Genomic DNA, 25,136 nt, shown 5'->3' on the forward strand with positions numbered 1-25,136 from the left:
GATAAACAAAACAATATCGTTTTCACGTTCTGGTATTCATGTAACATGTAGGCTATATATTGGAGAGTTGCTGCGCACCATTTATTTAGTAACTAGAAATGTAATTTTAATTCTAAAGGATTCCACAACTTCCAAAGTGATGTCCAAGCCACATGGTGCCGAACAAAAAAAAAATACATTCCATCGAGCACACTGAAAATTAGATTATTATAAACTGATATGATCATATAGGCGTTAATCTGTAAATACTATTGCGTGTAACCTCCACGTTGTCAGGGCTTGTGGAATAAACAAATTCAATAAAAATGATTAATATTACAGAATGGCATTTACACTGACGCGGGATTTGATTTGATGGTTTCATTTAAATTAAGATGTTTTAAGTTAGATCCGCAGGGGTAAGATATCACATTATAGGCTAAACAAATCGTTAATTGTCTAATGAAAGAGCTCTCAATTACCACCAAGAAATAACGTTTTCTCCACCGAACGCTGCAGAATCCTCAGAGATAATACATTTTATGCTCAACTAGAGCCACTTTTCATTTCTTAGCATATGGGAAGGTGTCAAAAAAACGTGATAAATGTATCCAGAAGACAGGCATGCGGATGGAACTTAATGGATCCCGATTGTGTAAATTGAAGCGGTGCACTGTATTCAAGGAAGCAGATGTTCTGCAGCGGTAATGCACGCCGATCCTACAATGGTGTTGTGTAATTTCATGATATCGTCTCCAGCACTCCTGAAAGGCTTATTAATGAGCAGTCGACTCCTTTCACACTTCTCCTGTCCGCCTTATCTTTTGCATCTCGCCTGAATGTCAAACCCCTCTCAAAGTGAATTCTGTTAGGGGACTGGAAGGGAAAACGCTTGTGTGTTTGTTTTTCCTACGGGAGAAAGTCAAACCCTAACACCTGGTTAGGCTAATTGATGGACACTATCTAAAAGCTATAGGCTGTGTTCATTCAGAGAGTAGAAGATCTTATCACAAACTAATGAGGTTAACGCAATATGTACATTACAATCTTATATATAAATTACAAAACTGTGCTGATTTTAAACAGCCTTTTGATTCATTTTAAATACTCAATAGTACACGTCACGGTAGAAGCTATAGCTTGGTACATAACTCAAATAGCATGCAATATCAACTTGAATACAACATTCATAAACCACTGAAGTTATGTTTTTTAAACCATTGTTTAACTATTTATTTTACCGTTCTTGTTGCAAACAATGCTTTTGCAGCGTCAAACTGAATGGCACGGTGCACGCACCTGTGCTATAATTGCTTTATAACGCGCCTTTCATTGAAAGGGAAATAAGACATAGTATTGCTTCTGTTATCTTTCCTTCAGAGTAATTTCCTCTAGGTTTTCTCTGGCCCATTTTCTTAACTCATTCCAGTTTAACATGGGCATTGTGAGCCCCATTCTCTACTTACTTAATGGTGGTTCAGAACATTTAACGGCTAGTTAGATTCGCATTCTTATGGTGTCCAAGTAGAGGCAACAAAGTTTACAACTGAAAAGGCTGCTTCACACAGTGTTGTTTGGGTCGAAAGAAGCCCCACTGGGCGCAATGGATTGCCTCGAGGGACGAGCAAACAAGAGCTCGATCAATACCCGACACCAACGTGTCTTCTTTTATAATTGGTGGTTAGGACTGAATATTCAAACAGTCAATGAATATCTGAAGGCATTTAAACAGCAAGGTTGCATTTGTAATGCATTAAGTGAGCGTAAAGGGCGAGAAGCTTTGAAATGAGTTTATTAATTACTGACTCACGGCAGTCTTTACCTGCAAGATGTCAACTATGGCAAAGGCTAGCTTTGTTTTAATTTGGTTAAAATCGGGGTTTTAGTTGGCTCTAAGACACGATGAAAGCAGATGAAAAAAAACTATTGCATTAACCTTTACTGTTAAAAAAAAGCGGTCACTTGAATATCGTATATATCTAGAATTTCTGTATGTCTAAAATATTGTCAAAAAAATTAAATAAACAGGCAGATATGTTTTTGATTAGTACCGTCATCTGTATATCAGTGCGTGTTAGAGATTCTGGATAAACCTCAAGAGTTTTAAATCAATGTCAATTACTAACGTTGTTTATTCAGATACATACTTGACAACACTCAACAGACAAGGGTAATTGGGCCGTTACGAATATACAATGAAACACCTGGAAACGACTAATATGTATGTATGTGTGTATGTATGTATGTGTGTATGTATGTGTGTGTGTATGTATGTATGTATGTATGTATGTATGTATGTATGTATGTATGTATGTATGTATGTATGTATGTATGTATGTATGTATGTATGTACTGTATATATGGACTTACTGTAGTTGACTATGAGGGTACATTCTCTTACTCAGTAGGGACTCAACAAAAAAAACCCCACAGCTTTGTTGTTATGTGGATTTCCATTCATCTGCATGTAAGAGACATTCTTAAAACAACAGGATTGCTAAATAAAAGCCTAATCTGTGAAATGGCACATCTGATTTATATATGCAGGGTGGGTCTAGACAAAGCTTTAACCTTTAATTGCAACATAATGACTGCATGAGCGTTTTTAAATCTAAGTGTATTTTAGGATTCAATAGTTTGACTGTTAATTAATCAGATTGCATCCCAGGGGTTTTAATCCTTGTGCCTGTGTTCCTACTGACAGGATGTCATAAATAACTCCCTCCACTCCAAAGAAAAGAGGATTGCTGGGTGTTCTGCATAGAATACGATGCTTCCATGTAGTCACCTGCCCTTCTCTGGAACCCTGGAAAGAACTAAAGAGGGATGGAGGTTCCAAAATATGATGCTTTGTTTTTGGAACCCCTTATTAAGGGATTATGATGCATAGCATTTGGAATTCATCATTATGGGTCTATTGGATTAGTTCTCTTTGGAAAACCTTAGCATACAACCCTCTGTCTTTCAGCAATAATATAACACTATCCAGGGAAAGCCTGAAGGGGCAATATGTTTTTATAGAGCGGTCAGACTCCCTCTTTGCTAAGAGTGAAGGTCTTCCAAGAGATAGGAGACACCCGCACTCCCAGCATATACTGCCACCAGAGTAGGTAATGTGAATACCAGGCCCTGGCGAGTCTAAAGCTACTGTCCTGTGCAGGACTGCTGGTCACATTCTGGTTCAGGCTTGCTTTTTTTTGGTGTTGAATGGCCTGGATTAAATCACAATGTAAAAGCCATGGCCCTCAAAGTATAACTTTGATGGGTGGAGCCACAACCCTTCATTAAATTCAGGCCCTCACCTTTTGTTTGTTTCTTTATATACCTTATAGAAAAGTTCCATACAAAATTGCATTTAATTCATCAACACACCATTTTAAAAAAATCATTCTTTAAATGACTCTACATGAACAGGGCCCTGTGACACATTCTGTGCATGTGTCCTCCTCAGAGTGGGTTAAGATGCCCCTAACATTTTTAGCACAATGCAATTTTTGAATAAGCAATGTGTAACCTTATAGAAATTCTTTGCATTTCCACAGTTTTCTTGCAAGTTAATGTTAGCAAATGACAAAAGGGGAGAAAGGAAAAAAACTGGAAAATTGCCAGTCACCTTCAAATTAAATACTTCAAATGACATTTCAAAGCACCGAAAGTGTTTTTTAAAGGTTTGCAAGTCAATGATTGTGATTATATATATATACTGTGTGTGTATATATATATATATATATATATATATATATATATATATATATATATATAATATATATATGAGAGAGAGAAAGAGAGAGAGAGAGAAAATATACTGTGTATATATACTTGTAAATTAATGCTAATGCATGCTTTGTCTTCCAGCCCACCCTTGAGATGCACATCTTAATTGGTTCTTATTCACCTGCTGAGATAATAAAGAACTGATTCAAATTCAAACCTGAATGAGCATAATGAAAGACCACTAAGAGCTGCAGCATCCCCCTTTGGTTGCTCTGCTTTCTATGCAGAAACACATCCCTACCCAACACCTCCCCAAACTAGCAGCAGCTCCTCAAGGGCCATTCCTGTTCAGCATGGCCATCAACACTGGCTCAGAGCGGACAGACCAATTCAATTCACTTTTACCTGCTAAAAAGCACTTTGGAGCAAAGCAAATGTAGAACCCTTTTTGATTTGATTAGCACATTGTTGATGATGAATTGCTGTAACACACCGAGCCACATGCGATCCCTGTATTGCATGCATTTATTTCCTTGAATCTCTTTTTTCGCATGCTAGGTTAATTCAAGCCTCACTAATTAGGTTTCTTCTAATACTTTTCTTTTTAAATTTCCCTTTCACAGTAAAATAGTACAAATTACATTTTGGAGTGAAGACCTTGATACACTCACTGAGTCCAATCAGACTTTATTTAAACAGTGTCTCAGTTTCATATAAGAAAAAAAAAACCTCTTCAATAAAATCACTCTCTAACAGATTTGTGATTCGTCACTGTAGCTTTGCTCTGGTGCCTGGTTAACCTTGTCTATGGGTTTGTTTTAGGTCCATGGTAAAAGCAGTGTTGAGCAATGCCTGGGCTATTCAAGCACATTACTCTAGCAAGCTTACGAGAATGTCTCAGGCTGACATAAAGATTACTTTCAATCACTAACTCCTCTACATAAGAAGCCCTGAAACTCTAAACTGTTTAAATAGTCATAGCTCTGTCAATATGCTCCACATATATACAGCAGTGTGCACATTTATTAGAACCCCATTGCTTCTGTTTTGATTTGCTGTGCTTATGAAATCAAACCACTGGAACTGAAAATCTTGTGGCAAATTAGTGATCTAATTTAGTTGATGACTTTAATAGACCACGCTTGCAATTAATTTAAATCAGTAAGAGAAAGGGAACACAAAGCCACAAATGTTAAAATGCAGGAGACGTTTTAGAAGTTGTTTAAAATGCCTAATTAAATTACAGAGTGGTCTAACATTTGCACACGAGTGCCTATTGTTTCTATATCACTGATTACTGACCGAAAATTAAAATGTTCTCACCAGAGTATTCATGCAGGTAGGTATATAAAGGATATACAGTGCCTTGCGAAAGTATTCGGCCCCCTTGAACTTTGCGACCTTTTGCCACATTTCAGGCTTCAAACATAAAGATATGAAACTGTAATTTTTTGTGATGAATCAACAACAAGTGGGACACAATCATGAAGTGGAACGAAATTTATTGGATATTTCAAACTTTTTTAACAAATAAAAAACTGAAAAATTGGGCGTGCAAAATTATTCAGCCCCTTTACTTTCAGTGCAGCAAACTCTCTCCAGAAGTTCAGTGAGGATCTCTGAATGATCCAATGTTGACCTAAATGACTAATGATGATAAATAGAATCCACCTGTGTGTAATCAAGTCTCCGTATAAATGCACCTGCACTGTGATAGTCTCAGAGGTCCGTTTAAAGCGCAGAGAGCATCATGAAGAACAAGGAACACACCAGGCAGGTCCGAGATACTGTTGTGGAGAAGTTTAAAGCCGGATTTGGATACAAAAAGATTTCCCAAGCTTTAAACATCCCAAGGAGCACTGTGCAAGCGATAATATTGAAATGGAAGGAGTATCAGACCACTGCAAATCTACCAAGACCTGGCCGTCCCTCTAAACTTTCAGCTCATACAAGGAGAAAACTGATCAGAGATGCAGCCAAGAGGCCCATGATCACTCTGGATGAACTGCAGAGATCTACAGCTGAGGTGGGAGACTCTGTCCATAGGACAACAATCAGTCGTATACTGCACAAATCTGGCCTTTATGGAAGAGTGGCAAGAAGAAAGCCATTTCTTAAAGATATCCATAAAAAGTGTCGTTTACAGTTTGCCACAAGCCACCTGGGAGACACACCAAACATGTGGAAGAAGGTGCTCTGGTCAGATGAAACCAAAATCGAACTTTTTGGCAACAATGCAAAACGTTATGTTTGGCGTAAAAGCAACACAGCTCATCACCCTGAACACACCATCCCCACTGTCATACATGGTGGTGGCAGCATCATGGTTTGGGCCTGCTTTTCTTCAGCAGGGACAGGGAAGATGGTTAAAATTGATGGGAAGATGGATGGAGCCAAATACAGGACCATTCTGGAAGAAAACCTGATGGAGTCTGCAAAAGACCTGAGACTGGGACGGAGATTTGTCTTCCAACAAGACAATGATCCAAAACATAAAGCAAAATCTACAATGGAATGGTTCACAAATAAACATATCCAGGTGTTAGAATGGCCAAGTCAAAGTCCAGACCTGAATCCAATCAAGAATCTGTGGAAAGAACTGAAAACTGCTGTTCACAAATGCTCTCCATCCAACCTCACTGAGCTCGAGCTGTTTTGCAAGGAGTAATGGGCAAAAATTTCAGTCTCTCGATGTGCAAAACTGATAGAGACATACCCCAAGCGACTTACAGCTGTAATCGCAGCAAAAGGTGGCGCTACAAAGTATTAACTTAAGGGGGCTGAATAATTTTGCACGCCCAATTTTTCAGTTTTTTATTTGTTAAAAAAGTTTGAAATATCCAATAAATTTCGTTCCACTTCATGATTGTGTCTCACTTGTTGTTGATTCTTCACAAAAAATTACAGTTTCATATCTTTATGTTTGAAGCCTGAAATGTGGCAAAAGGTCGCAAAGTTCAAGGGGGCCGAATACTTTCGCAAGGCACTGTATATGACAAATCTTGAGGTGTTCCAATACACTTGCACACTACTTTATGTACAAAAGCAAAGCTTATATCAATTTTAACTCGAAAACAACGGAATATGTGTTTTTGTAACCTGCTTGCAATTTGTTGTAGTAATGCCCTTCATAGAAAGTTAGGCTGGGATGAGAGGTAATTGATGAGGGGGCACTGAGAGCAGTAAGAGAATGATTCGGGGACTAGGAGAGGGAGTACATAGTTAGCATTGAGAGCAGTAAGGGAAGGATTCGGGGACTGGGAGAGGGGGTAAATAGTTAGCATTGAGAGCAGTAAGGGAAGGATTCAAGGACTGGGAGTAACTAGCTTGGTTCATCTAATCCTCAAGCACCATCCAGTTAAAGAAAGAGCTTTGAAATGGTGAGAACACAAAAGGTCAAGCATGAGATCATAGAGAGGCTCAATAAGGTGCTGGACACTGAGCGCTAATCCCCTCTAGGGTCAGGAGACGAGTAGGTCAACGAGGCTGGTGTAATGGGAGAGTAATGATGTGCTTGTTTCTCCCTTGAACCACATGGGTGTCATAAAACACCCTGGGCTACTGTATGTGGACCCTGTGCTTTAACAAACACACTGCTCTTCCACAGAGTCTTTCACATTGGGATCTCTTATTGAAGAGCCAGAAGAATCTCAGATCAGACACGGACTCAGTGTTTAAAGTTTGCACCAGCTGCGTTCTTTTCACCTGAAAAATGCTGACACTGATATAGAAATAAAGAACTTCTGGCACTCCTGCACAAGCGCAGGCTTTTGTTTGACTGTTTTTTTGGTTTTTTTTAGAAAAGTTGTGCAAAGATTGCACTGGAGCAAAAAAAGTCTGAATGCCCTTGAGCAGCTCACTTGTACAGCACACCACACTGTCCTACCAGGGCTATAAAACTGGACTGAAGAAAGACCCCTTTACCCGCTCTGTCTCAAACAGAAACAAAATAATGCATGTCAGCTGAGCCACCTTGGGTCAAGAACTGGCTAAAAGCTACGGCACGGCATAAAAGCAGTTGGCCACAGCTACCAGTCAACCTGAAGGTCACAGAACATTGTCTAGTCATTCAGAAAGGACATGTACCTGATCTTGATGCTCTGCACACAATGACTGCAAAGTGGTCATAGACCTGCCTGATGATATACTGGTAGGGTAGACCCTGGTATTGATGTGATACAGTGATGCAACCGTCTCAAATGTACTTTGCATCAGATGTCTTGCACCACATGGAAGTAACGTGTTATTAAACGATGCTGTTTAAATATTCTTATTTAACAATTTATTATGAAACAGTATATACAGTGTAGGCTGCTGTGCCAGCTGATTTCCACTCCACTCAAGGTCACAGTTTAATATGATTAGAGTCTTTGAGTGCAACTGACAGAACAATAAAATGAAATCAGATTGAAATATGCCGCTATGCACAATATGTGACCTATAACAAGAGTATGAAAACTGACGCACTTTATTCATTGATTGAGTGTATTCATTCTTCTTACCTGATTTATTTATTATATTTCTTTGAATCTACTTTACTCAGCAATCTCTGTATTGAACTTATTAATAGAGGTTGTTAATGATGGTGTTTTTTAGTGCTTTAAAAATGTGTGCATTAAAACAATAGGTTTTTCAATTCTAGTGGTCGATTTTAATGCCAAAAATAAAATTAAAAAAGGAATCACACTGTTAATATCACGCTGGTAAAGGGTGACCCGTCTTCTTTGTGTTTTTTTTTATATATATAAAGAAAACTATTGTTGCCTTTATTTTTTTTGTTTTAAAACAATATGTGAAGCGAGGAGTGTAAAAGTGGTTCAGAAAGGACCGGTGGGCTGGAAGTAGGAAAGGTGGGTACTGGCTTTGCCATTCACTCGCATGGAATTGTAAATTGCATGTTTCTTTGTGAGGCTCAGTAAATCCATGCCAGGAGAATGGCAGGCTTGTAGGAGTGCCCAGGTTAGTGGAAATGCTCCTGCTGACATTCAGCACACAGGAAGCATTTTAATTACTTGCTTTCCTTTGGTCTTTCTCATTTATTTCATTAAAGAAGAAGAAGAAAAAAAACTACACGTTCTATTCTACATAATAATTGGTTCTAGTTAATTTAATAAAAGAAAAAAAGAAAATGAAAAAATAAATACATTTTCCCTGAGCGCCACAATGTTATACACTGGTTCAAGTGGAATGTAACTGCATGAACCCTTGAAGGTTAATAGATATTAATATGGGTTTCTGTAATGAATTGCAGACATGGCCATCTATTGACACTGTAACTCAATTGAGTTGCACTGTCTGTTTATATTCCCTTATCTAGATTTTGAGATAAAGATGCAAAGCCAGTTGCCAGACTAAATAAATCGTGTTATAGCACTCTATAGGATCCCCGCTCTTCACATCTCCAGATGGATTCGCCACATTTGTGGGGTTAGAGGAGAACCCCAAGCTGGGTGCTAATGTTAAACTGGTTTGTGCAGGAAAAGCCACAGACAGACCCCATAGTGTACATGGCTGCACAGGGCTCTCTGAACTGCAAGCAAGCGGAGACAGCATTGTGTTAAATGAACTCTTAGTTTGTGAAATGAGAAACCAGGTTAATGCTACAAAAAAAACTACAGAGCAGAGTGAGGTCTTGAGAAACTATACTGCTTGTCTCGGGTTTTTATTTTTATTTTTTTCTTGTTAAATATACAATTAGGAGTTAATTAAAGACTGCAGAAAACCGTTTTGAAAATGTGTGATTTACATAGCAGTGATTAAAATCAATTAAATTAAATAGAATTAAATAAAAAATGAATAGAAATGGAACTTGAAACTAAATGGTAAAAAAAATCAGAAAAATAATTAAAAAGGTGTTAAAAAACAATGAGGAATTTGGGAATAATCTGGAAATATAAACTGCAGAAAAAATGTTTTTAAAAACATTATATATATATATATATATATATATATATATATATATATATATATATATACACACACACACACACACACTTTTGCACAAACTGCTGGGATGATAAAAGATGTAATAAATTGTTGTTAATAATAATAATAATAATAATAATAATAATAATAATAATAATAGTAATAGTAATAGTAATAGTAATAGTAATAATAATAATAATAATAATAATAATAATAATAGTAATAATAATGCAACCCCTTGTATTATTTATTGAATTTGTTTTTCAAATTAATTAAAGATTTAGCCATTGTTGTTTATTCTATTTTGAATTGTATGTGTAGTAATTGTATACACACAACTACTGCTTTAAAAAAAACATATAATTATAATTCTCCTGAAAAAATAATCAATACAAAAAATACATGGCTTTGTTCAGTTGTGTGTCTGTCTATCTATCTATCTATCTATCTATCTATCTATCTATCTATCTATCTATATATATATATATATATAGTGAGTTGTGTATCAGCGGGTAGGTATTGCATGTGTATCCTCTGCGTGGCACCACCTTGTTAATGAAATGCATACCTAACGGGTAGGCTACTTTGATTAAATGCGGATCTGTTTCTATACGTTCAAGTGTGTTTCTTTACGAAATCCGATCCAGACCCCCTGTCTGGTGACCTATGACATGATTTCTTTCGAGTGAAGTCCCTCTTCTGGATTGGGTTGGTCAGACGCTTCATTTGATAACTTGCTGCTTATTTTACACGTCTTGTATCGTGTCCTGTATATAGGCTGCTTTTGAGCTCCACAATGACGTTTGTTACAAAAGCAAGCTCATTTATTTTCATGTGAACTAATGAAAATGGTTTGGTTGTTGTTTTTAATATTTATTTCCATATTTGCTATAATAGTTTACTTATTTTAACGGGGCTTACAGTATTATTATTATTATTATTATTATTATTATTATTATTATTATTATTATTATTATTATTAAGCTTTCAATACTGTTAACTGTATGTTATTTTTGTGTTTTTCTCTTTTGTTTAGCTGTGTAACCTATTATATTTGATAATAGTTATTTAAAATACAAAAAAAAAATAGTTTGAAAAACTGAATAATTTTTTTTTACTATTAATAACTACCAAGGTTAATGTATCAGCAAATAGTAAAAAAAAAAAAAAAAAAAAAAGGGGGGGGGGGCATCTGTGGCAACAAAATAATAATAATAATAATAATAATAATAATAATAATAATAATAATAATAATAATAATAATAATAATAAAATAGAATTACAGAAAGAATGTATTGGGTATATATTGTCTGATCACGGATTTTGCTGATTTTATATCTGAATACGCATATGCCGACTTTGCTGCCATTTTTTATTTTTTATATGGACTATTAAATATTTTTGGCGTGCAAAGTGCTGTATTATTTATGCATTCGGGTGTTTGCGTGAAATTGTGATCAAACTGAATATTTATTTGGCATCGTTGAAGCAATCACCGTGAAGGAGACAGCGGGTTACTCCACACCATACCCAAATAAACAGCTGCACAAAAGACCAGGAATTGTTATACTGTATACATATATAGGCCTATATATGATGAGATCTATTTTGCTGGCGCTTTTCATTCACTAACATTCTGTATCTCTGTAGATGAGATAACTCACACACAGCAACCCATACACCGCCAGCAAGAAATCTGTAGACAAAACGCCACGTTAGTAACAATTCACTTGGCATGCCCTTGATCAGTTCATTCAAAATGCATGTCAAGGAAACCTTAACCATTCACTAAGGGGTGTGTGTGTGTGTGATATATATATTTTTAATATATATATATAATCATAGTTGTGTTGTTGTTGTTGTTACATACGCACAACCTCACCTGCCAAACAACTGGTGTTCCATCCACTCCATTCAGAAATACACAAGACAGACATACTGCACGGGGATTGCATTGTGTGTTTTGGGGGTGCACATGCAATTGATCGCCAACCCCCCTTTAAAAAAAAAAAATCACTGGTCACGGCGCAGGACACTCGCTGTTTGTTTTTCTTCTTACTGGGTATAAATAATAAATACGCGGCTCTGTCTGGCTGTTAAATTTAATATGCCACCGTTCATGCATTAGAAAATGTTAAATTGAACTAGAGACAAAAAAAAAACTGTGCTGTCTATTTTGTGATTTTATCCGGATGAGGCTGTGCGTGTCACCCCTTGAACAAAACCGCGGCTGACGACTTACCTTCACACCTCGCGTGACAGTAAGTGATGCGGCAATTGTTAGGTGTCTATCCAACTCAACAGCCACCAAGCAGGGTTAAAATGCACTCACCATGTAGGCCTATATAGAATAGTGGTTTCTGTTTGTTTGTTTGTTTAGACCTCCAATGCCATTCACATACGTTATGAGTTTAAAGTAACAATAATTTAAACCCAGCTTATTTGATAGTCTCCACCAACATTCTGTAGGGTTTACAGTTTCCCCCCATCCAGGGAATGGTTTTTTGGTTGGCGTATTACCTAAATAAGGTGAAATCTAGGGCAAGCAGATTCAAGTAGACTGGTTGTCTGACTCAGTCAAGTGTGAAATTGTAACACCAGACAGCCGGGATAATAGCTCAGAAGGGGGCTAATGTTCATGCAACATTCAGAGAACATTTTTATAATGGCTAAATTAAGAAGAAGAAACCGTATAGATTAAGGCTGTAATGATTTACTCTATTTTCATTATTTTTCTTCTCTTATCTGAGTGCCAGGCATCTACACAATGGATTCCAGGTAATACAGTCTTCAGCAGATGACCTGACTGCTTTTCAAAGAAAAGAAGAAAGCAAAAACACTAATAACGTACATTACCGAACAGATTCATCAGCCATCAATACAATTCCGAGTGCATCAGAGAGTGGCAGATTGAACAATTAAAACCCATAATTGGAAACTATTCCATTTCAGTGTTATTATTTACCCTCAGAACATTACAGGCTTCTGAGTTGACTGGAAGTTGTTTATCAGAAGCACAAGGGTACTATATTGCATCCAGACGAATGTTGGTTTATTTTCGGAATGCATTGCTTGTTCCATGGTGAAATTAAAAATCTACGGCATATTGGATTGCTATAATAATCAGGCTTACAATTTCTGAAACCATGCTGCTGCATCGTCTCTCCTTCCACAAACACATCTATTTAGGACTTGTATGTTTAAAAAAGAAATAACAAGCAAACCGAACGCTATGAAAGGAATAACCAATGAAAGGCAGGTGTTTGCTGATTTTGTTCACTGTGATTGGCTAGCAGTTCTTCCCATGTCTTCAGGTGCATGTGCTTCAATAGCTCCGAGATGCCATCTTTAAGCTGCAGTGCTAGAATCGCGGCTGCTCACGGTCACAACACACATCTATATTGATTGCCTTTGCAAAAAAACTCTTTACAGTCAAATCTCCACTCAAGGGACAGTATAAAAAAAAGCGTAGTACATTCTGTCTGATTTAAAACATACTGCACTGTACTCATATATTTACAGAGTTTCATCAAATAGATGGGTGATCCCATTAAAACGGGTGGTAATCTTTAATACAGGTTTGATTCAGAACTATACCTCAATAGTAATATAGAAATCTTGAAACTGTCAATGCATTGGCTCAGGTCTATCAGTAGCGTTTAGATTCAGGTTAGGGTTGGGGTTAGTCTTATATTAAGGTTATGAAATATTAGACAGTATATTTAACATGGTTCCTTCAGCCTGTATCACTAATACTCAATAAAAGCAGATCAGGAGGAGACACACAGATAGCTTAAAAGATTTGTCCATAGTGTTTCAAATTAGGACTCTAGTACCAGCTCCAGTTGTCCGGCATTTCAAAATGACTTGAATTACTGTTTGATTCAGCTGATAGGAGCTGGATATGATATTTAAAAGAGGTTGCAAACCCACTGGAAGACTCAATAAACACAAGAACACATCCAGTGAACGTAACCTGTGAATACTACCCTCCGAAGCAGGAGGACACAGATGGGGCTGAAATATAAGCTGGGAAAGGGGTGCCTGTCATTCCACTGGGGACAACAGTTTAATAAAGACCGAAAAGTGAAGTTTGAGGAACTGGGCACAGCCCCCAGCACGCCACTCTCCTGATTAGCCAGCTAGCTACAGCTTCAGCCCAGCTGTCTGTAAACTCCATGGACCTCCCCCAGCTCCGCCTTCGAAGCCAACGAGGTTTGAACCAGGCCAGGCAGGTCTGAGGCACGGCTGCAATGTCGCATGCACAACCCATCTGCATTCACTCTAGTCCTGCCGGTTGTCCTGAGCTACTGAGTTGTTTGTTAAAAATAAAAGGTTTTGTTTGTGTCCATTACAGGTCAACAGCCTGACAGTTCTGAGTATCTGTATTAGCAATTAGCATCCAACTAAAGCTAAAATCAATAACCCTACCTACCCAAGACTGGAAATCTGGGTAGAATCCCCTTTTCAACACCGCGGATATCAAAATAAATAGCAACATTGAAAACCAAAGTAAAATAGTGCTAATTTCCTTCCTATGAACATAAAACTTATGACTCATTTCAAAATAATACTTGCTATTTTTAAAGATGGAATGATAACATGTTATGTCTATCATCTATATTTACACTGTTATTATTATTATTTTATTTATTTTTTTGGGGGGGGGGGGTAGGTATTAATAAGTAATACAATTCAGGCACTTGGATACATAATGTGCGTTCTGAACCTCGTCTGGTATAACTGGGAAATGTAACACATTTTCCAGAAGGAAAAAACATATTTTTCTATCACGCTTGACCCAGATAAGGCACATTTGATGACAACTTAAGCTTTTTGCAATTAATCTTTCAAATAGTTAGAGGATGTGTGAGTCACTAATTAACAGTGCTTGAATACTGAGGAAATGGACTAGTGAGGGTTAGGGTTGTTTTCCATACAAATTTGTTAAAAAAAAAACTGTTATAAATGACTTGCTCTAAAAATCAAACAATGTTCAACAATGAACAGCATATACCTATCTTCCTTTCGATCTACATAGCTACCTAACTGTGTCAAACCGCGGTACCTTGATACATTGATATAGTCAGTTAAACTAACTGTCTAATAAGAAGGTGCGTGTACCTGTCTGAAAACCCAAGCAGAGCTGTCCACTATAATGATCTAACACAAAAACTCAACAACATGTCACTTGTCTTCAACACGGTAGCCTCTCTGAAATGCGTGGGGTTTTTTTTAAAACCATTTTTTCTATAAAATGAAGTCTAAAGGATTATGTCTGGATTTCACGCAATAGCTGTTAGGGCATACAGTTCATTCCTATATGCTTTTAGTCCAGGCACCTCTTCTGCAGTATCAAGAGGCGAGCACAGCGTTCATTTATCCTATGCTAATACATTCATTCAAATTGGGTACGAAACACAAATAAACACAGATTCTGTTTCTGACCAGTTTTTCTAATTTGTATAACTTACCTTACGGTTCTTTTTTTTAAGACTGGAGGGTTTATTAAGTCACACACCTACACATTAGTTCTCTAGAAACACAGGGACGGTCAGTACAGCGCGTCTTCGAAAATTTGGCTCCGGTTTCAAGTGTTCAGGTATGCTTTTTGTCTTGTATCAGCTCAGGGTCAAGGGAAAATGATGCACACAGTACAAGTGTGAATCCCTGAACATGTTTCAGGGTAAATCAGACCGCACAAGGTGGTAAGGTTAGCTAAAAGCTGGTTTAAAAGCTCAGTTTTCAGTAACGTTCTTTGCCAGTGCTGTCAAATTTTTGTTGCTGAAAATAAAACTCTGCCCATATTCTGGCAAGTTCTGCAACTAGGAATTAAAAGATGTTTCAGGCAAACATGTTCTTGTGTGTGTCAATAATTCATCAATTTATTTAGTTTCATTTGGATAAGGCAGCACATTCAGGTGGTCGATCAAATACACAAGCACATGATCAGGGTGACAGGGAGAGTCACCTCGTACTAAGTATTAGTATTAGATTCCGATGTCTAAATGTCCCTTCATTGGGAATAAAGCCAGGGACAAGCAGCGCTAAGACTGGCTGAAGCCTGGGATTCTACCTGAATTGTGGTTCTTGCTTCAGTGCCCCAGCTTAATTGGCCCAAGAGGCCCCCTAGCAGGGGTGTACTATGGTATAAAAAATGTAGCAGATCTAAGTGAAAGAATGGCAAAAGCCTAGGCTAGCACAGTAAAGCCTAGGCTAGCACAGTAAAGCCTAGGCTAGCACAGTAAAGCCTAGGCTAGCACAGTAAAGCCTAGGCTAGCACAGTAAAGCCTAGGCTAGCACAGTAAAGCCTAGGCTAGCACAGTAAAGCCTAGGCTAGCACAGTAAAGCCTAGGCTAGCACAGTAAAGCCTAGGCTAGCACAGTAAAGCCTAGGCTAGCACAGTAAAGCTTGGTAAAAACTATCGTAGAGCACGGGCAATGCACAGTAAACTACAAGACTGGGAAAAGCATGGCAAACTCCAAAATGAATACACATTTACTACAGTATTTTAACATTGAACAGTTCCATTGACCGTAGGGAAACACTGTAACATTTAATCCTATAGGGGAGAAGCAGAAAATATTCCATTATTTTTTTTCTGTATTTCTGTTTGAGCCGGCTGGTTTGCTAGCAGTCTGCCACAGCTCTATAGTGTAGCTCCACCTCAGGACTATAGAGACCAGGAGATGAAGCCAGGGCCCCTCATTATGCCACTTTCTGTCATGCTGATGGCTTTTCATATCTCCTCATCACAGAACTTGGTTTGTTTCCATGTACTTACCCATTAGACCTGTCAAATCCTAGACTTTCACAGCCAGACTCACACTATTTTGTCAGAAAATGGTGCCCAATTAAAAGTAAATCAGAGACAAATAAGTGAAAAGCTTTCTAGAAATGCTTTTAATTTTTTACTATTATTATTATTATTATTATTATTATTTTTAAGTATTTAATTTGGAGCTTTTGAGTGGTGCTGGATTGACAACACCAAAGAGAATGTAACGCTGTTCTTTATTAGCATAGGCAGGGTCAGTACTGGGCACAAACACATAAAGAAATACAATACAGAGTGACGTTTAAAAAGCACAGATAGACCTACACATACACACACAGACATCGATGCACACAGGTTCAAAGTTAATCAGCAGTGTACAGAGATCTCACGCTAGTATCAATAAGACAGGTATCTATCTGTTAACATGGACTGAAGGAGAAGCATTGGCAGGAGCTTCTAAGCAATTCCCAAACATGATCTTTAAAACCAGAGAAGGAGAGATGATCAGATTCCATCTTCATACTCTGATAGAAACAGTTCCCCTTCTCCCTGGGAGTTGATGATTCTCCTGCACGTGTTAGAACTCTTGGAACAGCCAAATGAACAGAATCGTGAGAACGTGAACTACACAGCCAGTGCTTGTGCTTTCTGCCAGAGCACTGGTGAGAAAATCATCAAACCAGTAAGCAGGGTACTTGCCCAGTAATATGGTAGTACTGGACGGTCGGGACCAGTGCATCCGCTGTATGTGTCCGCTCTCCATTCAGCTCCACGGGCAAGTTTTTTAAAGGCTTCAGCTTGGCAGCTTTGGAACAGAATGGCCCAAACCCAATTCAAATGCCAGAATTTGTTTTAAGAGTGATGTTTATGGTCTAAATTAATAATTTGAAATGTTCCTTCCAGTCACAAATTTCATATGTTTATTTGATTTATAGTGCTTTTTGTGTGTGTGTGTGCTTTTCTTTTTTTTTTACTTTAATTGTACCATGGCCATTTATTTAAAACTACAGACTTTATAGACTCAAATCTAACTTGTGATTGTTTGCTTGTTTTATTACAATCATGAATTACATGCTTATAGATTGCTTGGTGACGCAGTCAGTCAATTCAATGAAGAATTTTAGAGATCAGATAGAAACCCCGGACATCTCCGGGAAGGTTCACATGATTTATTTTTCTATAGTATGGAACCTCTGACTCAGACCGTCAATGTCCACTCCTGATTTCACTTTTATTTCATGCATGATCCTAACCCCGTAGCCTCCTAAGACATGTTGCAACTAAAACACGCCCCTGCGCCTCTGCACTGGCAGGTGTTTACTTTTGCATAACAACAGAGATCATTAGATCTATCATGGCTCCAAATCACCGTTGACACACAGGTGGTCCGATGTCTTTATTACTGATCGCTATTGCATAGTCCTGAGAGCTATTGACGAGGAGGTAAAAGTTCACTCATCATTGCTTCAGCGCTCTCTTATCTGGACAAATCAGATTTAGCCAAAACTTTTTACAGTATGGAACCATTTTCCTATGCATTTCAACAATTACTCAATACCTTACTGTGGAATCAGCTGCCTCAAATTAAGATCGTAGAAAGCACTGATGTCTCAGATTTGATAATTGAATTTTATAATTGAATTATGTATTACCTTGACTTGTTTCTGTGTTTATTTGTGTAACTTGTTCTCACAGTTGGAATTTTTTTTTTACCAAAGTATGAAATAAACAGTCTATGGTTTATGCTGTATTATCTTTTTAAGCTGTGAAAAATTGTAATATGGCTCAGAATCTTTTAAGTCCAGTTCAGACACATGGCACGGGTGCATTGCATTTGGGTTCAGACATCTTATTTGCTCTTAAAAGGAAAAAAAAAGCATGTACTGCGAACAGTGGTGAAACACTGGTACAGAGAGAAAGCAATCAAGCTTTGCCACGTCTTCAAGTTAACAACTCGCTGAACATGTTGGATTTGTGTGGTGTTTTTGTTGTAGAATTCGGTTTCTCTGAGGTCCTTGAACAGAGTCTCTCTCTCGCTGTCCAAGTTTCCATTCATGCTTCTCATTACACAGCACGTTGAGTTTTTATGGAGACTTGTAAAATCATGAATTACAGCACTTTAAAATGGATTTTGACACCATTATGTGGCCGTGCTTGTATAAATTCCTTTGATTGTATAACCAAAGACTTATAATTGTCACAAAACAAGACAGTTAATTTTTTACTGCAGGGTAAATGATTATAAACCAGAAAAGATACACTGAAGGTCAGTTACAAGAACAAAAACTAACATTAGGGAAAGAGTTCCTTTTTCAACCTCTCTCTCTCTCTCTGGTATGCACAGCTAGATTGGAGAGGAGTTTGGGGTTCAGTTCATACTTTATACCAAGAAAACCCAAGTCTCAGCACTCATGCAAAAGGCTCACTTTCCTTAGAACTGACAGCACAGGGGCCCCTCCAGCACACCACCGGCTCCCCCATGAAGTCTGAGTCTCACAACCGCAGACTGCACAGTCTGCATGCCAAAAAATCATTTTTTTTCCGCAATGGAAAAAGTTCCCATTTATTCATTTATTTATTAGTCTTTTAAAAATACAATTATGCAACTTTCTGGTGTGTTACGCATTGTAGACCCAAGAAAAATCAAAATCCTATCAAAACCCTATCAAAACCCTTCAAATGAATGTGGAAAAAAAAGGACTCAAAAGACCACAAACAAAACCTTTGGTGATGAAAAATGTTTAAGCTTTCATTTTCATTTATTTTAATTAGAATTAATAAAACCATCTTGTGTTAAATTATTATAGATATGAATTTGTATTGTGTGGCATTTGCAGAAGTTTATTTTTAGGGTATTATTGCAAGCAATTCAAATTGAATTGCATATTAACTACCATATTTCCTGTTGAAATCCTATAAAATAAACCACAGTTTGTGATATATAGTATTGATCTCTTACTCCTTGCAGTGACACTTTATACAGATTGATTATTTGTGACCATTAAGTAGTATATTGCTGAACGAAATGATTGTTTTCTCAATGTAATCTAGTTCTAATGTTTGTCATTGCATTTTATATTTTTTTAGTATTACTGCATATAGTGGGGTTTATGGTTATGGATAATATAATGTTTGATTTTAATGTGTTTAATCATTCTCAATATAAATTCCATAGGATCTAGTACATTAGTACATATATGTAATTATATTTCAATTTCTCATAATGTGTCATCCTTTTTAATTTTGCAGCTATAATAGATGTTATTTCTTATAGAATTAACATGTGTTACAGAGTTAATAAATTATAATGTCAAAATCATTAGATTACATTCAAAATAATTATAAACTCAGAAGTGTTATTTTTTATAAAAAGTTACTTCATTTTAAAATAGTTTCAATTAAACATTAATTTTATACATTATATATATATATATATATATATATATATATATATATATCAAAAAGATTTTTCACATTAAAAGGAAATAATAGTTATTTTAACAAACCATAATTAGATCATTGTATTTGTTATGCGCGTGTTAATTAGATAATTTATATTTTCATTTAATTTAGCTTTATTTATTTTTTTTACTGGAAGTGAAAATGCAGATTGTATTCAGTCTATATTTCAGTTTTGAACATCTTACTGCTCTGAATCTGCTTTGTCTGAAAGGAGCAAAATCATTTTAAAATTATACAACAAGTCAAATAAAAAATAAAAAATAAAAAGCAATAATTCAGCAGTCCTGACCTGCACATGTTATTTTTCTTTTGGATTCAGAATAAACGGGGTGAAACTCTGCTTGCTTGAGACCCCAGTCCCGGATCACTGTCTATATAATCTTGTGTGTTCTACAGTGCTCTGCTCACACACTTCTGCAGCCTGCCAGAGCTTTTGAAGCAGAGCTGGAGGAGAACGGCGGAGCGGTCAGAATAAAGGTGGCACTCAGTCAAAACAATTCCAGCTATCGCAGCAAAGGCCCTCGCACAGATGAAGAGGCTCCTTTCATGAGCATGGAAATGTGGAACTGATACAGCCAGGGGGGAAGCCCTTGAAGAGACGATCCTCAGGAAACAGTCCAAACAAACAGAGTCATGGGAATGATCTGAATCCCATCTACCTGTATGTGGTGTCTGGCCACTGCTGCATTTACACAATATTACTATTAGAGGTTCACCATATGTTATGCCAATGCTTCCAAACTTCCAGAATTGAAATGTATTTTATATATAGATATTTATTTATTATTACATTTGAAACACTGACCTATGGAATATGTGCATGTGTGAGACCTCTGATAATTGTGGATGTCTGTGTTTATAGGTGCATTTCCAGAGTGTATATGCATATAGAATATGGCACAGGGTGCTGAATAGTACAAGTGGATAACCACTCCGCTGTAGCTCAGAGCAGCTGTGGGCCGCAGATGAAAGTCACAATTAGTAAAGCTAATTTTAATGTCATTTTGTACCCAATACAAACTCTCCAACACATTTCAGATGGTTGTATGCACTAAAATATACACAGGAGATGGAGCACATCTGAGTAACACATTCAGTGACTCCAAAGCAGCGCAGGTACACTTGAACAAACAGCAACTGCAAAAGCAAAACGTACATGACAACCAGAGAAAAGGCGGAAGGCTTGCGAGAGCTTTAAGAGAAATACTTCAAGCAGATATAATGGGAGACACGGGTCACTGCGTGAAAGTGAACGGCACCGGCCCTCGTTTGGGTTTACTTTATTCCTAGTTCTGTTCTGGAGGCCTGTGCGGGTCTGCGCTCCTCTGTGCAGTGTGTGTTAGCTGAGCATGCACAAAGTCAAGAGAACGGAATGGAGCAGCACAGAGATCTAACAATCTCACTCAGCAGTCATGACCGCACCCGTAAACAGGGGGTTACGGCTGGAACAATAATCGATTCATGTCATTAATTCATTATCTCTTTGCTTGTGATTATTTCTTGTGCTGAATAAGCATTATCTATACTGGCAAGAATTGTGATGGTCATCTAAAGCTAGGAAGCATCAGCTGCACTGCTAGCGAGATGTTGGGTCTCTCTGTCTTCCTGTTCTCCATAAAGGGGTGCTGGGGGGTGCCATGCAAATTAAAACTGGGCATTGGAAAATGACTTGAGTTCAGCCCCCCTTCTACTGTGGCCTGGCTTTATTATTAAAATGTCAACAAGAGAAAAGCAGGTAGAGAGAAAAAGAAAAGGAGTGTGCGGGAGACAGGCAGGGAGAAAGTCGCTGCACACTCTAAGGAGAAAGATTTCTATATAGAACTTTTTAAGGTTCTTTGGTGTGCTTCATATATGGAACCCTAAAAGGGTCTATATAGAACCATTTTAGAGGGTTCTTTTGAAAGAACCCTATATGGTTCTAGATTGAACCCAAAGGGTTCTAAATAGAACCATCAAGGGTTCATTATAGAACCCCTATCAAGGACAGGATTAAGGGCACCTTTTAATTTATTTTTCTACTTTTTAGATAAAACATGCTTGAAGATAATCGGTTTTCATTTTTAGCCGATAAACCGCTCATTTTAAAAATCATTATAGTGGGGAGTGCACCATTCTAATCAATAATCTATGTTTTATTTTAATCGGAGTCCGACACAACCGATTCAGTGCCAGATTTTAATATTTGTAAATTCTGATTTGAATAAAATGATGGTGTGAATTCGTCACAGCATTGCATTGACCAACACAGCATGGTACATAATGAAAGAACCCCCCTCTACTGCAGCTCTCCACAGTGTGGGATCACTGCCTGGGCTGTTTCCAGATAACGCAGTATAGAACATTGATTTCATTTGAGTAAATCATACTGAGAGACTAGGGATGAACAATCTGGAAAGAGTTCTGCTATTTTAATTAAACTGGAGTGTATAAATCATAAAAATATCCAAACAGTCCTGGGCACCACAGGAAGGAGAAATGAAGTGGCTGCACGGTCATGCTGTGGATCAAGCTGCTTTCATTATTAATGCTGATAAAATGAGCTACTTGGTTGTGAATATCCATCTTGCAAAAACAGCCACAGCCTCTGTTTTGAGGAATTGATGCCAAAACTGAAGACTTGTTAAAACGGGAAATACATTTGTAGTAGGAAACCAGCGTCTAAAAAATAAAAATATAAATGCAACTGGTATTGTATTCTATTAACACAGTTAACATCCCACTGTACTGCACTATAGCGCTTTTAAAAAGAGACCAGATGGCTCAGCATCATTTTAGTGACACTGGCAGTTACAAAGAGACCCCAGTACAAGCAACACTTACAAGCAGAGATTCAACATTTCCATAATTTCTTATATATATATATATATATATATATATATATATATATATATATATATATATATATATATATATATATATATATATATATAATTAGTAATTCAAACAATCCTCAGGCTGCAGCTGAAGCTGTGAGCATTCAAGTTTTTACTGGTTTGGAAGCTGCTTGTCTCTTGAAACATGTGGTCAGCTGTTGTGCTTGCATGTGGTCAGATGATCAAAGGCTGAGCCTCTCTGTAATTGTCCCCCGCTGCTCGGCTACTCTGTCCAGGATCAAGGCCCCAGCAGGTGGGAGGAAAGGCATGAGAATGGGCTGAGTGGGAATGAGACACGGAGAGAGGCCCAGCCTCGAACAAATAAAGACTTCCTATGGACTCTTCCCTGACACCGCAGTGGCGGATGAGTGAAAAATGAAGCCTGGACACATTTCTTGTTTTTTTTAAAAGCCTGGGTTTTGGGGGGGGGGGGGGGGGGGGGAATGGAAAGAGAGAGGGAGGGAGTGTTCTTTCAATCATTTGTAGCCGGTTTTGATTTTTGTTTTGTGTTTTGGGGTTTCTTCCATCTCTCTTCTGAGCACAGCCCGACAGCAGTGGGGGTACGTTTAGGGTTTGTTTACCGGGCCGGACAGCAAGCTGCTAACTCACACAGCTTATGGTGCTTCACATGTTTGTGAAAATCACTGAAATGATTTTTACTGCTGTCTGTCATTGTTTGCCCAGTGCTGCTGCCCTGCGCCAGATGGCTTTTTATTGTCATCAGTGTCTGCACCTTGCCATTGGATCACAGCGAGCTTGTGTAAGGGAGTGACTGACTGAAGGAGTGCGAGTCGCACGTGTGAGTCAGCAGACAAATGGTGCAGGGAGTAAAGTAACTTAAAAGGATTAAGGGGGGTCTTTTCACAGATATTCAGACATGTTTACAACTCATCTTTAAGCTCCAGATAAACAAAAACTTTCATAAAGGACAAAATGGTATATTTACACTTCCCAATGTAGGAAAAATATTTTTTCAAATGAAGAGGACACATATCCCCTTTGAAAAAAAACATACATGCATTATTAAACAGATACACAGATAGGAAACTTAACATGGTAAAATTGTGCACACAGTGACTGAAGGAGATATATATTTGTTTGCCTGCCAAGATCATCAAAGCTTTTAATTACAAGCTTTTAAATTGTCCAGAATCTTAGAAAATAATTAACCACATCTGACTGAATTGGGCCCTTTTAATTGTCTTGCAAATCCCCATTATTTAATTGCAATTAAACCAGAAAAACATTATTATAATTATTTGTTTATTTAGCAGACGTCTTTATCCAAGGCGACTTACAGAGACTAGGGTGTATGCATCAGCTGCAGAGTCACTTACAATTACGTCTCACCCGAAAGACGGAGCATAAGGAGGTTAAGTGACTTGCTCAGTGGCTGAGGTGGGATTTGAACCAGGGACCTCCTGGTTACAAGGCTGTTTCTTTAACCACTGGTCCACACTGCCTCCTAAGCTTCATAGCAGAGAGCAGATAGCAGCACATTTTGTAGACACAACTATAGCTGGCATGCCTTTGTTTTTTAATAGGGCCTCCAACAATTAAAACCGAAGTTGTAGAGCGAGTCATTGAAGCAAGGGTCACAGTAACACGGCTTCCATTTACAAATGTGTCTTCATTTAGTTTCTACGTTTTCCATGGAAGTAAATTTGCTGAACTCTAAGGGGTTTTATTCAGGTTTTTTTTTTCTTCCCCCTTTCATATTCTTAATCCCGTCTTTGAGGAGGAGAGAGGCAGCCGCTCCTAACGGGGGAAGGCTGGCTGCTGAACGGCAGGCTTCTCTACAGCTGGCACACCTGCTGGTCTGAGGCGTACTCCTGAATTACACTCTCCCTTGATCACAGCTCCCCCGACACCACAGAGACAGAGGCACTGCAGCTACCGGACAGGCACTGGGAGCCCGTGTTAGACTAGTGCAGGAGCTGAGGGACTGGGAGAGAGGCAGTGTGAAGTGCATCTTAGAGCTGAGGGACTGGGAGGGAGGCAGTGGCCTACTGGTTAGGGCTGAGGGACTGGGAGGGAGGCAGTGAGGCCTACTGGTTGCAGCTGAGAGATAAACTAGATTTGTGAGACTTTGTATTGTATTCTTTTTTACTGGATTCATGTCAAGATTGAAAGGAATATTCAAGTATTTTCATGTACAGTGGATTCATTTTCTCTGTAGTGACTCCCTATTTAATTCAGTACTATTAAAAGGAAACAGTCTGCACGTTCTGTAAAAGTCTTTTACAAAAAAAAAACTGCACATAGACCAAAATGGCAAATAAAAATAAATAAATATGTGAAGTTTTCTGTTCTTTACTGATTTAACCCTTTGCTGATCTGTCTCCCGCGCATAATCCTTTACGTTATGTAGTCCAGACCACATATTTTTGACTGTAAAAGTTGTA

The sequence above is a fragment of the Acipenser ruthenus genome, chromosome 26, assembly GCF_902713425.1.
Source record: "Acipenser ruthenus chromosome 26, fAciRut3.2 maternal haplotype, whole genome shotgun sequence".
Classification (NCBI taxonomy): domain Eukaryota; kingdom Metazoa; phylum Chordata; class Actinopteri; order Acipenseriformes; family Acipenseridae; genus Acipenser; species Acipenser ruthenus.